We start from the raw sequence: 23,310 nt of genomic DNA on the forward strand, positions 1-23,310 counted from the left end.
AGGCAGTTCTTCTTTACCCAATGCAGGCCAGGCAAGCCAAAAAGTTGGACACCCATGATTTGTACACATAAAAACTGAGTGGGAACCAGTACTGCTAGTAATGTCCTCTGCTTCTCAGAAATTGGGCACAGGAAGGCTGGAGCTAGTCCAGAAGCCAGATTCATCTCCTGCAAATTTTAATTTGTTTGCTCATGGAAGGCATATACACACACATCTCTTCCTGAGGCCGCAGTCACAGCATGTCTGAGAAGAAGATACCATTGAAAATTTGGATGTGCATCAGTTGCTGATTTGATGGCAATAAAAAAAAAATAATTAGGAAAGTACACTGATTTCTTTCAAGTTTTTCTGGGGGTAAATATTTCCTTCATATAAACGTAAGTATTTTGTTTATCTGAAAAGACCTTAAAAATAAAAAATTATTGTTATGTAGTGCATGTGAACATTAAACTCGGTGACTATGGCAGTGAAGTAGTGTGTTGGTCTTTGTTTATTTATTTGCTTTGTGAGACAGTCCAGAGTATGCCTACCCAAGTCTAGCCTGAGATTTGATGAGTTTAAAAGTTTGATTCTGTTTTAGTTCCTACAGGTGAGTAATAAAATCTGTGTCAGTACTACTGAAAGAAAAAACACAATACTGTCAAAATAAACATTTGGTACTTGATTTTTAAGCCAATTTCTAGCTCTTCTTCATAAATTTTTGCAAATCCAACTTGAATACAAATTGAATTATGGGATGTGGATCTCTTCTCTTGTTTGTTTTGATTTTGTAATGGTGATATATCTATTGATTTTAAAACAGATAAGACAGTGAGATATTTTCATCTAAAAGGAAATATATTTAAAGAAATATTCAATAATTTATCCTTTAAGGAAATTATTGAGATTGTTATAATGAAGATATTTTTAAAATTATGTCGAAGATATTTTTAAAATTATGTCTGTTTACATTTCATTTTTAAAAAATCTGAAAGCACGTTATGTGCATTTATTTCATCACCTCCCTGTAATAGGAAGCTCATTTTTTAGATTCATCTTCTTTTTGCACAATTCTTCCACATTGCAGAACGGGAGAGAGAAACATCTATTGAAAAAACAGCAATGTCTGTAAAGAGGTGAAAGTTGGTGGGCAGCTTAAGGGGCAGATTTGATTTCAGTTAACAACATTTAAATTATTCTTTGCAATTGACCATATTTCAAGTTGCCAGACTGCCTTTAACTTTCAGGTCTTTGTAAGGACAGAAGTGTTTTATGCAGAAGTTGACCTATATTGCCATATTTTTTAATGTATATTTTAATACAGAAATGTTAGTAGCAACATAATATATTATATACTGTAATTATGACATAGTTTTATTTGTGTAGTTTCAAGGCAGATGCACTTTTTTCATGTTCTGCATGAACCAGTTGCCTTCAGTGAGAACTGAAGTGACCTCCTTCTTTCAAAAACTATTTATTACAGTTGCAAGACCTACATATTATATTTCCATATGCAGTGCTGCTGGTTCCTAGAATATGCCAGCAGCAGGCTGTTTTCCTTTAGCTGTCATAATAGTCGATACAAAACAAGTACTACTATGTGTTCATTAACCCACAAATAAGCATTAATGAAACTAGATAATAATGGGTTATACTGACACTTAAAACTGTGAGAGAAGGCTTTGAAGGCTTAGATAGGTTGGTTTGAAAGTCTAGATATGAAGGTTCTAGCGATTGTACTGTAAGGAAATAAAAAACAAACAAACAAACAAACAAAAAAACAAACACAGGCAGAATAATGGGGAAATTATGTTATACAAATGTTCCTCTTGGAACAAACATTTTTGAAGTGGAGAATCTAAAAACTTGTCCATTTTTTTCCCAGTCATCCTCCCAACACCTCCAGCTTTCCACTAAAATGTTTGAGAGTTTTCTTACATTTTCTGATTGTGTGTTGTTCCAAGAACAAATATTTATTTACCTTTTTTTCCTTTCTTATAAATTTAAGGAAGTTTAAAAGAGTAAATGTAAAATTATTGAAATGAAGGAATGTGGTGGATTAATCCACAGACACCAGGCACTTGCTGGTCTCTTGCTCCCCTCCCTCAGCAGAACAGAGGGAGAAAATATGACAAAGAAAAAGCTTGTGGGTCAAGATAAGAGTAGATTAGTTATAGAAAAGTGAAAGCTGTGTATAGGAATCTTCCCATCAACAACCAATGTCCAGCCCATAGGAAGCACTCACTGTGCTTCAGTACACATTGTAGTTTCTTCTGAAGACCCCATGCCAGCTGCCAAGGAGATATCCCGTGTTTTTGTAAGCGATGTTGGGTACTCAGCTTTTATCTCCTGCACATCTAATATACCTTTTCAACCAAAATGGACTTTTAGTTGCAGATATCACTCCAGAGGTCAGATCCTTCTGGGTCAGCACATCTCAAAATCACTAGAACCTATTTTTACATTTGGGGTGTTTGTAACCCCAGGCTGCCAGTCCATCTCTTTCCTCACAGTCACCTGAAAGATACTTCAGCTCCTTGAAATTCAAAATGCCCCAATTAAGCCTTCTCTTTTCTTGAGCTACCAATCTTCACTAATATTTCCATGTAACAGTAAGAAGACATAAACAGAAGTTTTAGGAAAGCAGCCAAAACACCATTTTCACCATTTCACAACACATTTCACAAAAATGGCCTGTGAATGAAACAAATTTTTTGTTATAATACAAATTTTCAATAGTTACTATTTTTTTTTTTTTAATTATTTTTAGTATAGCTTTTCTGCTGCAGTCTTATGACATACTGGCTGAAATCTGATGAGGTTTTGTCTGTTTGGTCAACCTAAGCTGTAATTCATTGCCACTGAATTAAAAAAGAATAATTTCAAGACAGTTTCCTTTATGAAATTCAGTGCTATCCTTTTGGGTATTCAAGTCTTTCAGAGATTTGAATAGAATTAGATGAGTTTTTGCTGTATTTTGTCTACAATTTTATATTGTAGAAAATGAGTCATGTTACTGGGAGAAGAGAGTTCATGGCACAGTGATGGACTTTACAGAAGCTCTTATACACCCCACAAGCCTACTACAATGCCACCACTACTCAGGCTGTTCTAAGTGCTTTGTAGTTTGAGTGTACCAGGAAAACAAACCTATAAGAACTCAGGGCAGACTTGTGCTTCTTTAACTTTAAAGCTCAGGCAATACTCTACAGTACTGTGTCCAACTTTGGGCTCTCCAATAAAAGAAAGACAACAAATTTGAGCAAGCTCATTAACGCTAGGATGAGCGAGTATGCACTTTCCCCGGGAGGTGAGGTTGAGGGATCCCAGATTTTGCAGCCCAGAGAGGGTCATTTTGCAACCCCATGATACTAACAAAGAGATCATTGGGAAGACAATGCCATGCTCTTCTCTGAAATATATGATAGGGTGGCCAGAGATAGGAGGCATAAATTGAGACAAGAAGATTTCAGATGGAATGAAAGGAGAAACTCACTGTTGAGTTGAAACCCACTGTTGAAACCCACTGTTAAGCAGTGGAATTGGTGGCCTGGAGGAATTTTTCAGACAACACCCTTAGATGTTTTCAAGACCCAACAGGTTAAAGCCCTAAGGAACCTGGTGTGACCCCAGAGCTGACCCTGAGTTCAGCAAGAAAATGCATGTCACATAAATACTCAGATTCAGATGTTTCTCTGAATTTCATCTAAATCTCTGTAAAACTGGAGTGAAGAAGTTACAAAACCTCATCCGTTTGTAACATCCAAGGGTGCTGGAAACCTGAAAATAACTGCTCAGCTTTGTCCTGCTTCTAGAATGCAAAGAGAAAAAATAGAAATAATGAAAAATATTAGAGAGACAAAAAAGCTTCAAGGAAAATTATAGGTTTGAACTCAGAGAAAACTTTAAGGTGACCTTTTCATTCCTAAGTGTGCTTGATTACTCTTAGAAATACTGGATTTGCTGAAAATATAAGAAGTACATTTCATAGTCTTTTCTCAGTGTTATCTACTTCTGAATAATGCTTCAAAAATTCTATTTTAGATAGTTCTTGTTAAACCATCTTTGTTATTTTAACTTTTATACCTAAAATCTTGTAATTTTCCATCTACTAAGAGTCAATGCTACTGTAAGTTTCTACACAGCAACAATTTTTAAAATGTACATAATTAGACTGTTCTGGGTTCTGTGAGGAGTGATCATCAAGAAGAATTAGGCTATGTATGTTATTTCTACAAATCATATAAGAATTAATGATATTCAGCTGTGGAAACCAATGGCCTCATGATCTCTTTTCTTGACTGTCATATGGTCCTCCGTAATATCTTCCAGGTTTGTGTTTGAGTAAGTGCCATCCATGGCTAATACTGTAGTATCTGTTAGATCTTACTATCTACCTCCTTGAGTTTTACACCCATGACAACAGCTTCCTAGTCTGAGTGGAAAAGCTGGTTAGTTGAAAGTAAATGGCCTGATCAGAACTGGACCAAATGTGAACGGAAGAGGAACCACAGGTAGTAGTACTCTCTATCTCATGGAATGAGGAGTATGCAAAGTAGGTGGTAGATTTTCTCAACTAGTAAGGATAGCTATCCAGACATTTTAAATTATTTTCCACCTAGTAATAATTCTGAGGGATTTTGTTTCATTTGTAAGAATAGTAAAATAATATCTTTCTTTATTCACAACTATATCCTGTAGTCATGGCCTGATAAAGATAATAGTTATCTGAAAAATTTTTGAGGATGCTTCTGCCACACTTTGGATAGCCAGCCATTTATTGCCTGTACAAATAACATTTATGCCGTAAAATTATGCAGTTTATTCTCAAAAACTTAATAAAATAATAAAATAAAAATATTTAATCCACCATCCTTTCAAAAATTACCATAATTCTAAAACTCTTTAAATGGTAATTGTGCTTCAAGCCTAGAAAAAAGAAACTGGAAAATTATCAAAGATGCTAATGTTTGGTATCAGGTCAGTTATCAATTATTTTCTCTGAGACTGAGGTTTGTAGGAATATCTGATGTACCATATAGAATTTGCAGGGAGTTATATCCTTTCATTTTTTGGTAGGTGGAGTAAAATAATGATTTTCCCAGTGGAACTTTCTTCTCAAACTACTGCTCTTGCAACCTGCAGAATAAAGCAGATTTTAAGGTGGTGTTTGACATAAAATATGATATCTGTATACAACGACCTATGCTGTTTGATTTTTACAAAATGAAGTGTGTTTTGATCACATATATGAATTTTGAAAATATATGGTTCTCATCTGTCTCAGCTATTGCCCTGATAGTTGCAGTCATCTGGCTGCTGTCACCATTGTTGCAATGATTCAAAGAGATTTTGTCAAGAGCAGTCTGAAAGGACAGAAAGCTGCCTCAAAAAACTCTCATCTCTAATCTGTATTTGTTCACACTGAGAATTCTGCAGGAAAGAAGAAACTGTGAAGGACAGTGAGTATCAGGAAGATCATAGAATCATGGAAACACGAAAGCTGGAAAAAACCTCGAAGATCATCCAGTCCAACCATCCACTTATCTCCAATATTTCTCCACTAAACCATGTCCCTTAGTACCACATCTAAACATTTCTTGAACACCTCCAGGGACAGTGACTCAACCATCTCCCTGGGCAGCCCATTCCAGGACCTGGTCATTCTTTTGGAGAAGAACTTTTTCCTAATATCCAACCTGAATCTTCCCTGGTGCAACTTGAGGCCTTTACTTCTTGTCCTGTCACTGTAACCTGGGACAAGAGGTCAACCCCTATCTCACCATTACCTCCTTTTGGGCTGTTGCAGAGATCTGTAAGGTCTCTCCTGAGCCTCCTCTTCTCCAGAGATTGAATTTATTTCATGCACATGTAACATATTTTGCCACTTTTTGTGAAGATTCTAATGAAAACAAACAAACAAACAAACATTCTAAAAGTAGAAAAGAAATCAATTAGATAAACAGATGTACTGAAAAAGAAACCAAATAACTCTAAAACAGATGAGGCCAGTGACCAAAATATATGTGGGTCATCTGAAGTAAAAGCACTTAATCTCTGTACTGTACTATTACTTTTTTTTTTCCTAGCTCTTTCTGGATCATCTACACCTATAAGAAAAGCAATAGCTGCAGATAATAATCATGCTGCCAGCTGAGGTATCGTACCTGGGATTAGCCAGGGCTTAGGAGGAGGACAAGGTCATTGCCAGGGCTCTCCAATTACTAGTACTATCACTACCTTTTCTAAAGTGTCAAACAGTGACAAGTTTTTGAAGGCTAAATCCAGCAGCAGCTTCTGGATGGGTTAGTGGTAAATGAGTGACACTGAGTCTTAGAGTTTGATGTTTGTCAAGATAAGTTCACAGTGAAGTTGACTTTCGTTTCCAGCATGAGCTATCTTAAAAAAGATTTACACCTATAAACTGTGTTGCTAAATGCCTGACCCTGAAAAGAGAGATGGATTAAATAAACGTAATGACAAATTCCCACTGCTGTTTGGTATGAGTATTGTTTTAAATTAAATGGTTAGTAGTTTTGTTTAATTTCTTAGAGTCACAGATAAATTTACCTTTAATAAAGCATTTTTTTCTGGGGGGAAGTTAAGCTGTCAAAATGCTGTCCTGGTTTGCTTCCTAGCAGTGCTTTTCAACATACATGCAATAATATTCAGTGGGTAGAAAGAACTGTGTAACCGGAGGGCTCACGAGCTGAATGTTATTTGTTTACTCTTTAGCATAATTTGATTCCTGCTTCCCCGATAAACAAAAAATGACTTGATAATTCTCTCCATCTTGGGGGCAGGGAGGGTAGAAGGGGAAGAAAAGGAGAGTTTGCAGACAATATGGCAGTTTCAGAACAGAAATTCACGAGATCCTCTAGAGTTTGGCTCAAAACACTTAAGGAAGTTCTAGACTGCCTTATCAGTATGCTGTAGTACCCTTTCTTCCAGAAATTGCATTTATTTCTCATTATTTATTTGGCACATGGGCTACATACCCTTACCTATCCTTAAGTCTCAGATTATGGAAGGATCCTAATGAAATTCACCTCTTCCTGAGGGTCAGTGCTTCAATCTGGCTGCACATCTCCAACAGCAAATGAATTTATCTCAGGGCATGGGCTCCCCAGCCTCCCTGTCACTGTGACACACATTTTGGTCTCCTGATTTTCATTCAGTCTCAGCTTCCTTCAGTGTGGGATGTCACCAGATGGTAGTGAATCACTGTGAAGTATAGTTGTGGAAACTAAGGTCACTTTTTACAGGTATTCTGTTAAACAATAGAGGTTTTCTAAAGCACGTGGAGAAGCACAATTCTGCAGATTCAGCAGCCAGTTTGGCAACCCCTACAAAGAAGTGCAGAAATACGTACAAGAAAAGTAGTTTCCCAAAATTGTAATGTCATTTACTCACAGTCCTTCAGAAAGCCTATGTCAGTGCTGACTTCTCTCTGCCCCAGGTCTTTTTCTCCTGTGATCAAAACACTGCATTTCAGAAAATATGATAGAATGTATCAAAAGGGCTGCATTAACAAAATGCTAGGATGCATGTCTTGCAAAGATTTAAACTGATGCATAAAATAACCTTCTCACCGTCTGTTTAGTCCTTTGGTATCGATACCTTTTGAAAACAGCAGTCAGTTACTTCTCATGAAAATAATTTTATTGTAAAAAAGACCTTCTGTGAATACAACATTTTTGAAGATATATAGGAGATATTAAGAACATTGAAATAAGAATGACTTTAATAGTACATCTGACCCATTTAGTATGACTTGTTGGACATGATGTATGTATTTGGGAAAAAAAAAATCTATTTCAGTTAATTTTACAAGTGAGTTTTCTTTGTGACCTACAAGAAGGATTTCTAAAGTGAAATCTTAACCCTAGAGTTGATAGAAGACTTCTGACTCACTGGGCTTCCACCTTTGGTATTTCTAGTGGTCAGCAACATTAAAACCCAATTTCAAGCAAGAAAGGATAACATGCCAATTCTGCTAAGTATGGCTTCTAACCAGAGGCAGCCAGTCAGAAGAAAAATCTGAATGAAGGTGTATCTACTTGGCCTACATCCTCCCATTAGAAAATTAGTCTCAGACAGGCGGGTTTGCACATTCTCATGTAATCATCAAATGGTACAGTTGTATCATAGTATATTAGAAAAGTCAAAAGTGAAAAAATTAAACAATGTTACTATGCCAGTATCCTCCTGTTGTCAAAATCTAAGTTAATACTTAAAGAGCCGGTTTTCAGAGTTACCATACTCCCAGGTCTCATCACTGGAACTCTTCTCCTGATGGGTTCAGCACTCAGATCCAGATTCAGGCGTACAGAATCTTAATTTGAGCTTCTGCTCTCTTGACAGCAATTCAGTCTGACTCAAGTTCCTGTGTTCTTGGGGATCTCCTAGGTGCTCTCCACATTAGGAAATGTGTATATATTTTAAGCTGTGATGAGATTTTTCTGAGAATAACAGTGTTTTCCACACGCAGATCTGAGTAACAAGTAAGAAAAAATGTAGGATTTTTACTTGCACTTTTTTGCCTCTCTACTTTCAGATAGTTTAATAATTACATATACTGTGAATTTACTGTACTGTTAGCAGAGTCCTTGAGTGACTGTGCCTTGTTTCTCATCATCTGAGTTATTCATTCTTTAAAACACAAAGGTGAGACATTCTCTGAGGGATGAGAATACGCTTTACATTTATTCCTTATTCTTTTCCCCATGAATTCTCCCATATGCTCTAAAATTTAGCTGGTCCTAACTGAAATGGTACTAGGACTGTGTTGATCTTAGACCAATCAAGACTGTACTTGCAGGAGACCTGTGACTGGGAGGCACACAGCTTGAAGACATCTACTTTCTGCCTTTCTTGGAGGTATTTTTACCCCAGGTAACTTTTTTTTTTTTCCAGGAACTATAGTGTTCTGCCATTAGTGATATCATTCAAGCTTGGCATAAAAACAGATGTCTGGACCAGAAAGCTTTTAGAAAATGCATCTGCCCTCAGTTCTCACTAGCTTTTGCATTTTTTATTTCTTTGAACACACATAGATCATTGTGTGTACTTCATTTTACAGTTCATTAGGTCTGTGTGCATCAGCTATCTCTCTTGCAGAAACTTGCATGTCAGTGTATGTAGGTGAAACTTACAAAGCAAATAAGTATTCACCAAATCAGAGAATGTCATAAGTCACAAAGATGCCAAAAGGCTCTGAATATTTGTCCTGAATATCAGTGGCCTTTAACCTCATCTAACACTGGCATCAGTATTTGCTTAATAGTTCTACTAGAAATTAAACTAATGATGTGCTTGGTGAAAGCTACAATAAGTTGATGTCTAACTGAAACTCAATAGCACACATAAAAGATTGAAATATTTATATAACTCAACTATGCTTAAGTACCTTTTAAATTGTCTTCAAAGGATTTATGGGAAGCTGTTGTACAGGTAAAAAAAAAAAATACCCACTTCCCACTACACAGTGATCATTACTTTAACAGCTTGTTCACCACTGCAGTTTCCATAAAACCTGAGCTGCTGCTCTCCCTCTTACATTAAAAAATAAACACAGTACCCTGCTCAATCTTCATCATGTTGACAACAAACCACGATGCTACAAAACTCTGAGTACCTCCCCTTTCTTAACAGCATAGCAAGAGTTTTGACCAGGAATGAGCAAGTTCTTGATTGTTTGACTTTGGGTCCAGGTTTAGACTTTAAAGGTCAAATTTAATCCAAAGCCAACTTAAATGAGTTTCTCGTGCTTTTCTGAATCTTTTATTTTTTTCTTTTCCTTCTTCTTTTTTTAAAGCAACTTGGATGTTTCATTGAAGCAATTACTGAGTGAACAAATCAAACAGTATGAGAGAAAGGGAAATCAGAACCCCTGAAAAGTTGTACTCAGACTGAAAATGAAGTAAAACAGTAGTTTACACTGACAACAAGAATCCTAAAATTTTGTGTGAAACCACCACAGTATGAAGAAGCATGCTGAGGTGTGTACTGGCAGACAGTAATATCAATGCAATAAGTAAGCTTTTTTATTTTTTAGCCTGTTTTTTTTTTTTTTTTTTTTTAAGTTGTACTTTTCTTTTTAATGATTTTAGAGCAGTTGGATTCTGTCCTTGTGGAAAGGGCACAATTTTCACATCTTTTTTCATTTGGGTTTATGTAAGCTGACATTTACAGTGCCATTTCTCTCACTCTTAGCTATTTAAAGGCGCTTGCCCAAAGAATCCTTTTGGGAACTGGCTTTCTAGACTCGGGGCTGATGTTGCTTTCTGGGTGAAACCTTCTAACCTCTTCAAAGAAAAGACAGGTTTGACCCCAAAGCCCTTATTTATAACAACCAGTCACAAGGTGACCATCCTGCATGACCTGTGGAATATACTACGCACTATTTTTAGACACCGTAGAATGCACTCAAGGGCAAATGACATGGTCCATGATTAACAAAGAATTCCTGCAGAAATATTATTCAATATTAAGCTGCACAAATGGACCCAAGGAAAAGAAAAACCATAAAATGTTATATAGAGTCTGAAATAGTGTGCGAGCTCTTCTTGGACATCTTGAAGTTCTGATTTTTTTTTCCCTCTAGCTAAACAAAAGCAGACCTAAATTAAAGGTTAAACTAAATGCCTTTGTTTGAAAATTATAAGCACGTGTGTGTGTATGTGCATGTATGTAATAATCTTAAATATCCAGTATTATACATACAGAAATTTCTTGAATATCTAAATACCTATCCTGTAATTTGAGTTTTAGTTTTCCACAGAGAATGTTCATTCATATGTAGGAACTGACTGATAATAGATTTAAACAAACAATTACACACAAAAGCTTAGTGGTCCAAATGAAAATTGAGCTCAAATGTGTAAATAAATGCATGTAGAGAATAAATAATGTCAAAAAAAAAAAAAAAAAAAAAAAAGGGTTTCTGCTTCGCCACACATGGGTTGAAAAGTTTCTCTGTAAATAGTTCATAGGAACACATGTGTAACAGAGAGCAAGACTTAGGAGTCTGAGAACACAACAAAGAACATGAAACAAGCTCAATATTTAAGCACAGCTTTTTCTTGTCTTTGGAAAATCACTTAACCAGTAGAATTCACATACGTTAATAACTGGATAAATGATAAACAAGAGTACTAAAAGAGTTCAAGTATTTAAAATGGTTTAGCAAACTTTTTTTTCCATGAGGTTATACAAATTCCAAATTACATGTGAAGTCTTTAGGTACTAGAAGTATTAAGCAATACTTCGATGATCAAGTGCAATGCTATGTGGCTATTTCATACAAATAAGGAAACCTAGTCATTGCATTAAGTTTTTTGATAGTGGCGGGGTATGTTAGGTCTTGAAAAAATCACATTGCCTTGCAAACAGTGGTTAATGACATATTAGACAGCTCTGCAGTTGAGCTTTGCTACAGTTCTTAAACTTGCGATTCTTTTTTTTTTTTTTTTAAATCTTTTGGGCATTTTTTTTAATGTTTTACTCAACACTCTAACTTATTTTAGTTTTCAAAAAAACTTGAAATGCTGGGCAAGTGAGTAAATATTTTCTGATGAAGAATAACAGCACTTCTTTGTGTTCCTTCAAAAGATTTAGTATCTCCATCTTATATATGCACGTTTGAGAATTAATATTCAGTAGTAGGATACATTTCTTATATTGAAATGTGGTATTAGTGTCCTAAACCAAGAAACCTGGTAAGTTTTCTTTTTCCATACAAGTGTGTGCACACACTACGTGTGTGTGCACAAATTATCCATAATACAGACACAACTTTGCAGATAAAAATTGTTACTTTTAAGTAGAATAAATGCATGAATGCACCCCTCAGGATGTAAGTTAAATGTACATGAGGAGAAGAGAAAATCTTCAGATTTCAGAAATCTAGCTAATAGATTTAAAAGCAGTTATGTCCATATTTCTCACCCTCTACATGTACTTCCAGTTTTGTGACTTTTATTAGTTATTCTTCCCTCAACTGTAAATGTTTTTTTCTTTTTTCCCCCTGGAAATTTTCAGTTACACTGGCCTGTGCCTTCAGATCTCATTGCTTAAATAGGGTCAGTTCTGTTCTTGCTATGGCAAAGCAAGAAATAACGGTGCTGATTCACTCTTTCCTTTGAATCAATATTACACTCAGCGGTGTGCTAGAAGTGAAAGTATTCTTTTTAAGGAGGTCAAAACTGGATTTTGATTGCTTGTGACTTAAGGAATTCTTGATGTCTTTTGGATGTGGAGGACTGTGTCTCAAAGACAGATTAAAATTTGGTCATAACTTTCTGCTGCTCTAAATTACCCTTATGGTATCCATTAGCTGTGGTGCTCTGTTCTAAAGCACTGCTATTGCAGGCATGTGCTCATATGCATCTGTTACGGTTCACCCTTAGAAAAGCCTAGAAATGCCTTTTTTCTGGTACTTGTAGCATTAGATTTTTTTCCTCAGTTGTAATGCACTGAAAATCAAGCACCACTTTGCAAGAGTAAAGGAAGTAGTGAAATAATCATGTTTTTAGAGGGCATGATTTTTCAACATTTATTCACTCTTCCAAATTTAATCACTTTATATTGGTTACCCTCTAGGAAACAGCCTTCTTTGAAAATCTGGCAGCATTTAGAGATAGTGGAATGCAAAAAATAGTGTTGTTCTGTGTATTTATTACAGTTCTCTGAGACCTTATTAATTCTTGCCTTCCTCCTTAAAAACAGTGAAAAACTAGCTCATCCATGTGAACCAAACCTTTCTTTACCCTGAAGATTTCTTCTTTCACGAATTATTTTTCATTTTTGATGAGGACATAATTTCTAATGAGCATATCATATTTAGCTAACATACAATATCATACATGTGCGCAGATCTAAGTGCAGAAGACAGAACTCGAGAAAAGTAGAAGTTGCAGTGAGCAACATCTTCCATTATTTAAAAGAGAATTTCACGAGAATGATAACAAAGCATAAGATACTGTTTTCTCCCATTTCTCCCTGGTTTGTTACCACTCCGGATACAGCTTGGAAAATAAACCACAGCAAATAGTTGTCAGTCTCTCTGCACATGTGCAAGTGTGGTCTCGAAAGCTAGCAAGATGCCAATATGCACAGTGTGTAGGTAGGAAAACTGTGAAAAATACATGATAAAGCTAATGCACATGTCAGTAATGCAGTGGGGTTGTGAATGTCACACATATCCTGAAAAAGGGGATAACAATGAGAAAGGGTTCACGGAGGAGACAAGAAAACAGGCCAGCATTTGGAAAAGCTTAGTGATAAGGACACAAAGAGATGATAATTCTCATGACTGGAGAATTACCTTCCCAAGAGAAAATAATTTGTGATTTTTTGTTTCTGTACTTCTGCAAGAGATCAGGGTAGCAGTCAGTGAAATTGATTTTGAAGCAAATGATGTAAACGGAGTAAACATCTAGGCAAGTATCAAAATTATTCATGTGGTGATTAAAAAAGTGCAAAAAGGTTTTGTAAAGCTAGGCATTCTCATGTTCAAGCCAGATACCAGCCTGAAAGGTGAGTGTCTTTCTGTGGCTGAGTCCTCACACCTTCACTTAAATCAGTGATTGTTCAATGACTGATGTCACTTCAAGGGACAGAAAACAGGGCTAAATAAACTTCTTGTGTAATCTGGTGTGACAACATCTACCCTCTTCTTCTTGAAAACACTCTGCCATGGTAAAAAAAAGTTTCTGAAGATTGTATTTTATTCTAATGGTTTCCCTGAGGTACAAGGAGTAGGATAAATATATTGTTCGAAGACGACAGAACTTTACTCTGCATGCTTAGAACACAGAAACTGAGAAAACCTCAGATGTCCATTGTTTTTTCAGTTGCCTCTCTATACTGTTGGAATTACTGAAACATTTTTTCTTCAGTAAATACAGAATTAAGCTGAAAAAACCACATCACTATTTAAAATGTGAAGCAGAAAATTCCCCTCTAGAGTCATTGGAAATATACCATAGAAACATTTTATAATTTCTTTTGAGATTCAAGAATAGGACAGGCAGAGAAGAGATTGTGTTCTGCAAGGTATTTTGTTTATTCTTATCTGTGAAGCGGAGGCAGAAGCAATGAGAATCTGTGAATCATTCATTTTAAATACACAGAGTTAAAGTAAAAATACTGTTACTTTATGTGAAAGGTGCTCTAAATTTGTTAAAAAAATAGTTGATCCACATAAAAATCCAACCTTTGGAGGACAGCCAAAATTTTAGTGCAACAGGTTAGCATGGGCCTTAGGTATAATAAAGGAGAGTTTTAACATCTCCTTGTCGCTCTCCGAATTAGGGCAAGTAATCCAGTTTTATGCAGAGGACTGGCTGCTGTGATGAAATTTATCTTCTGTCATGAACAGTACTTAACGAACTCAAAGAGAAATCAGTCCTAGCAGACCACAAAATAAGCATCCATTTGTGCACAGTGCTGGGCTGCTCGGTGTGCCGGGGTTTCACCAAGGAAGGTCGCTCAGCTCCTTGCAAGACTCAACCTCCTGCTCTGAGTGCTTAGAACTAATCTTTGCAAGCACTTCTTACAATGTTTCTCAGGGTGACAATGCGGTAAAAAAAAAATCACAGCCAGCAGTTATATTTTGCATATGATTCTGGGGAGCTGCTAATGAGCTACACAATTTATCTTCAGAAGAGGGAAAAAAAAAAAAAAAAAAAGGAAAAAAAGGGCTTATGAAACATTTTTGGCAGCTCCTTCAAACTATTTTAGAAAAATGCAAGGAAAGGTTAAATGCCTTAAAATGGGTATTTTTGACATTTGCCCTTTTATCTCGCTGAAATTCTACCAACAGCTTTTTCATGTTTTAACCTCGTGTGTCAACCGTGCAGTGGGAAGGAAAAAAGCCCTGCGACAAACTCAAGTTATAGCACAGCCGCAGTCATCCGAGCAGCCGCTGTTTGGAAGGGGAATGCAGGTCTGGAGTCCTTGGGAGGTGGAATAAGGCAGCGTTCCTCCTGCTGTCAGCTACAAGCTGGCCGCGGTACTCCGTGTTTTCCTTAAGTGCGATTTCAGCGAGGTCTGTGTTCTGTCTGCGCTGATGTATCTCAGCGCAAACAGCTCACTGTTAGCCATTATGTACCTATTAGCACTGATTACTTTCTGATAGCTCCTCACCAGTTGGTTTCACTCACTTTGACAGATTTGGTGCTTTGTTTAACCTTTAAACTAGTGGGGAAACAACACTGCTGACAGAATTGGAGAAATAATTAAGGAAAACTTAGCCAAGGCATAAGAAAACAAAAGTAACAGGACAGGTCTTTCTGGTGGGTTTGAGGAGTTGTCAGAGTACACACAGGAAGGGGATGGAGCACCCATTGCACTGCTGATATGACATAATTACGGCTATTTCCAACTTAATCTACAGAAATGCTGTTCAGAGAGATTATTAGTGCTTTTCTAATCTTTTTTTTTTTTTTTTTTTTTTTTTTTTGGTACATAGTGCCTAGGCCAGGAAATAATTTGTTTCTGCACTTGTTACAGAACGTACAGAACAGAATGTTTAACTGCAGTGAGAATACCAATAGTTTAGAGAGGGCATTCCTGGTTTGATTTATAAGGGAAGAAGGAAAACTCAACATCTCTCTCTGTGAAGCTGCTAGAAGAAATGATATGAAGTTAAAATGACACATTTTATATCCTAATGTCACAAACTATCTTGAACATTACCATATATGAAAATGAGCAGAAAATAATAGAATTATCCTCTTCCGTCAAACTCTCCACCCAGTGAGTTTGTTTACTTGTGTTCATTAGTTGGATGAAATGACTTTGGGTGAAATTTATTCCATTCCCACTAAAACTTTACAAGGAATCACGGTGAGAAGTCTCAAGCAGGAGTGAAATGCCCTTGGATCAATGAGGTTATTAATGCCTTGGCCACACACAAGGAGCATCATCCAGACTGCCTTCTCAGCTAGGAGGTTATTGTGTTACTGCAAGCAGGCAGTTTGCATCGTTGCACCGAACTACAAACTGCAGCCACTGTGCAGCTGCAAGGGTAGAAGCTTGTGAGAGAAACACAATGTGCTTGCTTGCTCACCACTGCACAGCCGTCTTTCTGCATTTTGTCACAGGTTGGAGGATTAACATCCTCATCATGCTGGGGATGATCTGAAAAAACTGCATTGCTGGGACAGAACAGCTGTTCTGGTCCTTGTGGGATGCAGGGCTCAGAGCCTGGCTAGTGAGCACAGGTTGCAGGTGAGCACAGTGGCTATCTCTGTCAGACTCCTTTTACTCATTGCAAGCTTGGTGGTTTCCTCTTGTCATTAGGAGCTTTCTTTTTGCTTGGAGGAGTATTTAGCATTGCCAGAGGAAAAAATAGACAGGAAAATATGGTTGTTAGTCTCCACCAATGCAGAGAGCATTCACAGCAACTGCTGTACACTTCAGCTACTCGAAAGAGGACCATCTACGTTGAATCCTACAAATGAGTTTCCATATTGCCACTCTTTTACTGAGAGTGATTCAACCTGTTTTGGGAGAAATATAGTGCTCCCTTTTATGATCAGCATATGTTCAGGTTTACGATCAGCATAATTTTCACAAAAGCCTGGTGAACAGGCAGAGTCCTGAAAGGCAGCCTGGTATTCTGCGTCAACTACAGCTCACGAAATCTGGGTCCATGTAGTCTGTACTACATAGGAGACATCAAACAGAAATCCATTTAGGAAACATTGGAGTCTTTTTTTGTGTGTGTGTATGTTTAAATAGCTTGTGTAAAAATGGATCTGGTCCTAACCTTTTAGTCTTCCTATGAGCTCAATCTGAGAAGTAAATCACGGAGCTTGAGAAACATACTTCACTGCTGCATGCAGATAACTAAAATCCAAATAATACTCTGATACAGTAGCCAAAAGAGTCTGCCTGATCATTAATAATTGAAGAGTTTGTAAGTCATTAAAATATAATACATTCATTATTTTCCTCAGGTTGACTAGTGCATTACAGGATGTGATGTATTTATGATTTGTATCCTTTCTTGCTTTACTTGTACTTTCTTTGACCGTGATTGTAACTAAAATAGGCTACTTACCCTTTTTGTCAGATGTAAGATACTGACATCAAGCAAGTAGTGCAGTTGTCTCTTAATTAAGTGTTGTAACCAGCCTAATTTAGTGTCCTTTCATCAGTCATTTATCATCACTTTTACTGCTCATGGTATTACTTCTTATGCTAATTGCCAATTGTAATGCTCCTAAACTACATAACTGCATAAATATTTCCTGGGAGAAGAGTTCACAATGTCTCGCGCTCCTTGGAAAAAAATTCTACAAAAAACATATTCTGCCCAGAGCATGGGTTGCAAAATCTGAAGTAATGTGATTTGTCCGTGGCCAGGTAAACACAACACATTTTGTGGTTTCTGTGCTTTGACAGCTTCAGTGATTGGAAAAGTCTAGAGGAGGGAAATATTACAGATAAGACAACCCCGGTGCCTATACAGAGGGAAAGCCTGAGTTCCCCTGTCATTCTTTTACCACATGTGAATTTTTTTAAGACTATCTGGAAGCTGGAAAAGCTTTTGGCATCACATTTTTCACCCCTGTGCATTAAGGTCCCTTGACAAATACGACATCATGTAAAGGAAACAAGAGTAATGTTTCCCCTACTACTATATGCGAATTTGAAATCATCTTTATCTCATTGTAAAGTGTACAACATGCTCAATACCTCAAGAGGGTGTGCTTATGGTGAGGGTAGGGATAAACATATCAAGAACTGTGTTAATTAGGGGATTACAAGGCAGTTCTTGCAACAAAAAGCAGGAATATGCAGAAACCATGTATAGGACTGCTTTAAAGAGAGCCTGATTATAAAAGATGCAGGTGCTATGGCTTGTGGTGAAAAATAACAGTATTTATTTTGATAGAGCAGATCAGCAGTATTGCAGGAGTAAATGGAATTGGGTCATTATATGTAAACAGAAATCTCCTTCTTTAACTGCGAGAGCGGAGCACTTATACATGAATTCATAAACCCCAGATCAAATGGATTGGTTAGAGATCAGCAGCCACATGAATTTCTCAGTAAATGTCTCTCACCCCATTGCCACTTTTTTCAGTACTCCATATGCTAGATTGCAAACTACAGATTTAGTCCTTTTGCCCAAAGGCATCCGAACCTGTGAAAAGCCTAGCTGAAGCACTGTCTATTGTTCATTGACAACTTGTCAATTTACTTCCAGGCAAAATAACTCATAAACATGATAAGTAAGGCAGATAAAACAAGAATTCTTTCACACTTTGCAACTTTACTGCAAAAAAGCCTTATTTTTCATAAATGTGTGAAATCTCCCCTCAGAATTGTGACTGTGCACTGAACTTTAAAACTGTGTGGAAACCGCGCATGCATCGCATGATTCCTGTCTATAATAAGATGAATGTTAAATATTAACGACGTATTAGAAGTGATAAAGTATAAGATATTCAAAGGTTCAACAACATTCTCCTATCACTAGCTGTTTTTCCTGAGTTAATAAAAGTTCATTTTAGGGAAAATACTCCAAAAGACAAATGTTTGAATATCACTCTCTAAACTGACATTTATCTTCCTTTAATGCTTATTGTATAAATCTTTCAATTTCTGGAAACATATAAAACTCCTTTACTTCATAAGAGAGTGGCAAAAAAGCATTAAACAGAAATCAATGACTTGCCAATTTAAAATATGTCCTTACAGTTTGCCTTCTCTGTGTTCAATAACGATGATGATACTTTTCACAAAAGATACTTAAATGATTAATTTTTTATGCATTGCCATACAGACAATTTTTGCAAGCATACAGCCAGCACTTAGATGACTGCATATTTGGGCACGCAGAGTAGTTATTTGCAAGAATTTTGGAACAAGTTGCCAAAAAGCAGTGACAGAAATGATGTTATTGCACATGCCATTAGGCTGAGACCATGTTTATACTGCTGAAAATATTTCTTTTTGTCTTTTTTCTTTTCTTTCTTTTTTTTTCCCCCCTCCCTAAAGACAGCTAACCATCTCCTCTTATCTTTTTGTTAAATTTCATTCTGTTTCCCAATCTGTGCTGTATTTGGGAGCCCATGTGAGGCAGAGCCTGCAGCACACTGCAGTGCTATGGGGTGCTGCCACAACAGTGGCAACAGTGCTGTAAAGTGAGTGATTAAAGATGGGAAATTGAGTCACTCACTGCATAATGTCTTTCAGGCTACTGCTGGCCTGGGAAAATAGCGTTCTCATGGCTGATGGCATGTCCTGCTCAGGTAATGCAGGGGCTGTGGTGGTCCTCACTAACTGACAGTGCTGAAATGGACAAGTTGGTTTCTGTGTGTTTCCTACAAATGTTGCTGCATCAAGTGGTCTTTGGAAGACAGGCCAGAAAGCATTTTGTCCTGAATTTTTGCTTTTCTGGCAACCAGAGCCCAGGGACTAAAACTCTTTTTTATTTTTTTCCTTGTTTTCTGTCTAAGTTATTTCACCTGTGACCATGAAATATCTCAAGCATTAAACTTTTATTTCAAATAAGGAACTGGAGTTACCAACATTAAACATGCAAACAAATATTTGTGAAACATTTTCTCTTAATCCAGTCATAAAAAAAACCTCCAACTTTAAAAACAGTATTTGCATTATGCATACCTTATTAATATTAGATGATTCTTTGCCACTTATAATTAGAAGGAAAAAGGAAAACAGAATTATGAATGCATCATAGTCTATTGATTCATTACTGAAATTCACTTTCTGTTTACACATCCTTTCAGGTTTTTATTACACATTCATTTTAACCAATTACAACTATAATTATAATTTACACAGCACAGTTAATACCTTGTTTTCAGTTTCATCTTTGGGTGGTGTATATCATTTGCCATTGTTTTTCAAAGTACTTTATCTCACTACCAGAGAAAGAATGGAAGAACGATTTTTGGAAGCTGTGCTTCTAGTAGCTCTGATATATAATATGTATAAAACTGTGGAGCTATCTAAAGTTTAATGTTCTCTAATGTACAAACACCCACACATATTACATTCTGCATATATATATTCACAAACACACCTGAATTTTATAGTCATAATACTCATCACTTTCATATTACAATACACAGAAAGTTTTTTTTCCTCCTTAAAAAGTAGGAATCAGGCACAAAACCACAGCATTGTGAAAAATCACAAAACCTCTAAAGATAATTATTCCTGTTTGTCCATTACAGGCACTGAAGTTACTGCTGAAAAAAGTACCAAACTCCTCAGAGTACGCAGAACCACCTTCCTGAGCAACCTTTTCTCCACATACCCTTTTACCAAGCTATTTTCTCTCTGCTTCTAGTAATAACTATTCAAAGGATTTGAACTGAGCGCTTGGAACCTGAGCAAAATATTGCATATCCAACTGCAGTAACAAAGTAAGAAAGAAGACAAGTTTTAATTAGTTTGGGTCAGAGCTAAGGCAACAGTTCACGAAAGGGCACTGAACTTTGTATTTATGACACCTATTGATCACTGATCATCCCCTAAGTGCTGACTCACACACAAGTAAGTTAAATACTGTTAATTCACAGATTGCACCAGCAGTCCTTGAGATATCATTCTGCACAGATTGAGCTTGCTTTTCTGCAGTATCATCCTGCCATTCTCATTGAAAACAGTAACACCAGTGGGAACATCTTTACTGAACTGTTTATATGTGATCATGAGCAAAAATTCTTTTCTTTTATTGATAAAAGGTGGTGGATTGTTTTTTAACCATCCGTCTCTTTTCACAAGTGATTAAAATACTGAACATTGCCATGGGCAAGTTGTAAATGAAGGAACACAATATATCTGTGAAAAATGGGAAACAGACAGACTAATTTTATTTCAGAAGCAAGGAAAAAATCAGTACCTAACTACTAAAAGGATCATTGATTCCCGTAAGAAAACACAAATGAATTTGAAAAACATTTGGTCATTTGCAAGTTGTTAAAAGGATCCTGATGTTGAGATATTTTTTGAATACTTTAATACCATCCTAAATGACAGCATGTTCTTTGAATGACTGAAAACTGCAAAATAAATGGTCAAGTTAACACTGCTCTTTTGTATAAGATAAAGAGTAATATGACTTTTAATTAAAAGTAGTTGATTTGACATTTATACTCCACCAGTTCAGAAAACAAATGCATGAACTACGATTTAAAAGATGTAATATTGATGATGTTATTTCTTTTTCCCTTTTAGTTCTGCTTCTCAGTGCCATTCCATAATGATATGCTGTTTAAAAATGGTTTCACTTTTGCCCAAAATGCACTTCTTAATGTGATGAAACATACAGTTCATTTAATTTATAATTTTTTATCAGTTCAGCTGTGGGAAATTAGACTATGTACCAAAATATTCCAGTGATAGCAGCTGTTGGATAAGTTCTTTCAAAAGGGAAGAGATGGATGAAACCAAGGTCCTATTATTTTCCTTCTGATGTGAATGCACTAGTAATATGAAGCAATGAGACGTTTCAACATCTTGGCTCTCCAGCATCAAAAAGAAGTTACAGCAAAAATGCTTTAAAAATCATCCAAATTGGATGCTACCCTGAAAATAGGACAGAGAGGAGGTTTATCTGGAAGATGTAGGACCACATTTCATCACCACTGTGAGAAGCTGGAAGTCTTTTGAAGCCGTTATAGCTGTGCAAGTCAGTGTCACCACCAGTTCCTCCTGGATTATCAAAACTTATTCTGAATCTTCCTGATACCTCTGCAATGGGAGTAAAGGCAGATAAACATTTGAGATAATTACACTGAACTGTTGCTTTGTACATTGTTTTTTTTGGTGTTATGATTTCATTTAGTAAATCAAACTGCCTTCTTGTAACTACTAGTGTGAACTGTGTGGTATGTGACAGCTTAAACAGGGCTTTGGAATTCTGTAGGAAGTATCAGTCTAACAGGAACAGGAACATTTCAGAAGAAATTTGTTTTTAAGTATTCCAGGTAATTTTAAGAAGTAGCCATTAACATTATTTTTGTTCAGGATATTGATAATATTGTCTGGAAAATGAATCTCAGAACAACTACTTTGAAAACACTCATTCTTTCATATGCTCTGAAAGTAATGCCTTATCTGTTATGATGATAGCCCACAAGGTCAGAGGCGGATGCTGGTGGTATGTCAGTAGAGGCTGAATCCTCCCACCCAATATCCTGTTACATTTTGTTGCTGCGTGACAGATGGCAGTCTGACAGAATAGTGTCTGACATGGAAGTGCAGGTGAAAAAAAGGTGTGTCGTTGAATTCCTCCATGTGGAAAAAGTGGCACCCACTGACATTCACTGTCTGTTGCTGAACGTTTATGGAGACCAATCAGTGGATGTGAACACTGTGAGGCAATGGGTGGTGTGTTACAGCAATGGTGACAGTGATGTGAATGACAAACCACATTCTGGACAGCTACACACAGCTGTCACACCATAAAATCAAGAGTGTATCAATCAGCTGATCCATACAAATTGGTGGATTACGACAGGGAACTGTGTACAGAACTGAACATCAACTTCAGTGCATTGGAAATGATTGTGGAAACACTGGAATATTGCAAAGTTTGCAGTAGACAGATCTCATGAATGCTCACAGAGGAACATTCCTCTGATGCAAGTTCATTGGGTACCATCGAGTAAGTGCAAGGCTGAAGGTGACAGGTTCCTGGATTGCACCATTACCAGTGAGGAGATACGGTGTCACCACTATAAGCCAGTCAAAACAGCAGTCCGTGGAGTGCTGACATGTAAATCTCCCATTGAAAAAAGTTCAAGGCGCAACCCTCAGGGGGTAAAGAGATATGCACTGTGTTTTGGAATAGAAAATTCTTACTCAGAGTTGGTCTAGTCAACACTGTGATAGGAACTTCACAGAAATACTCTCCACTTAACTCAGTGTTGGCAAAGACAAAAGGCAAGATACATCCATGCAATGACAGTAATTGAGTGAAGAGTGATGAGAAAGGGGGACCTGGAGCAAAGGAGCCCAGTTTTAATCTCTATGTTTGACTCCACCTACAAACACCAGATTTGGGATTTGTTTCTGTGCCCATCTAGGAACTGTCCAACGTTTCTAAGATGGCAGCATAACTGGAGAGCTGTTAAGTATCTTCTATGAACAAAACAAATCAATAAATTATCCGCTGGTAAAAGTTTAGTTCAGAGTAGGTGCTATCAGAACCCTACCAACACAGTCAGCACTGCCTTCTAAAAAGATAGCTGTTTGTTTGAGTCATACCAGTCCTTTCACATATGGTCAGAGTAGGGGTGAGTATTTCATTTAGACTATTAATTTCTTTTGATGTGT

This window comes from Gallus gallus, chromosome Z (genome assembly GCF_016699485.2).
Source record: "Gallus gallus isolate bGalGal1 chromosome Z, bGalGal1.mat.broiler.GRCg7b, whole genome shotgun sequence".
In the NCBI taxonomy this organism is placed as follows: domain Eukaryota; kingdom Metazoa; phylum Chordata; class Aves; order Galliformes; family Phasianidae; genus Gallus; species Gallus gallus.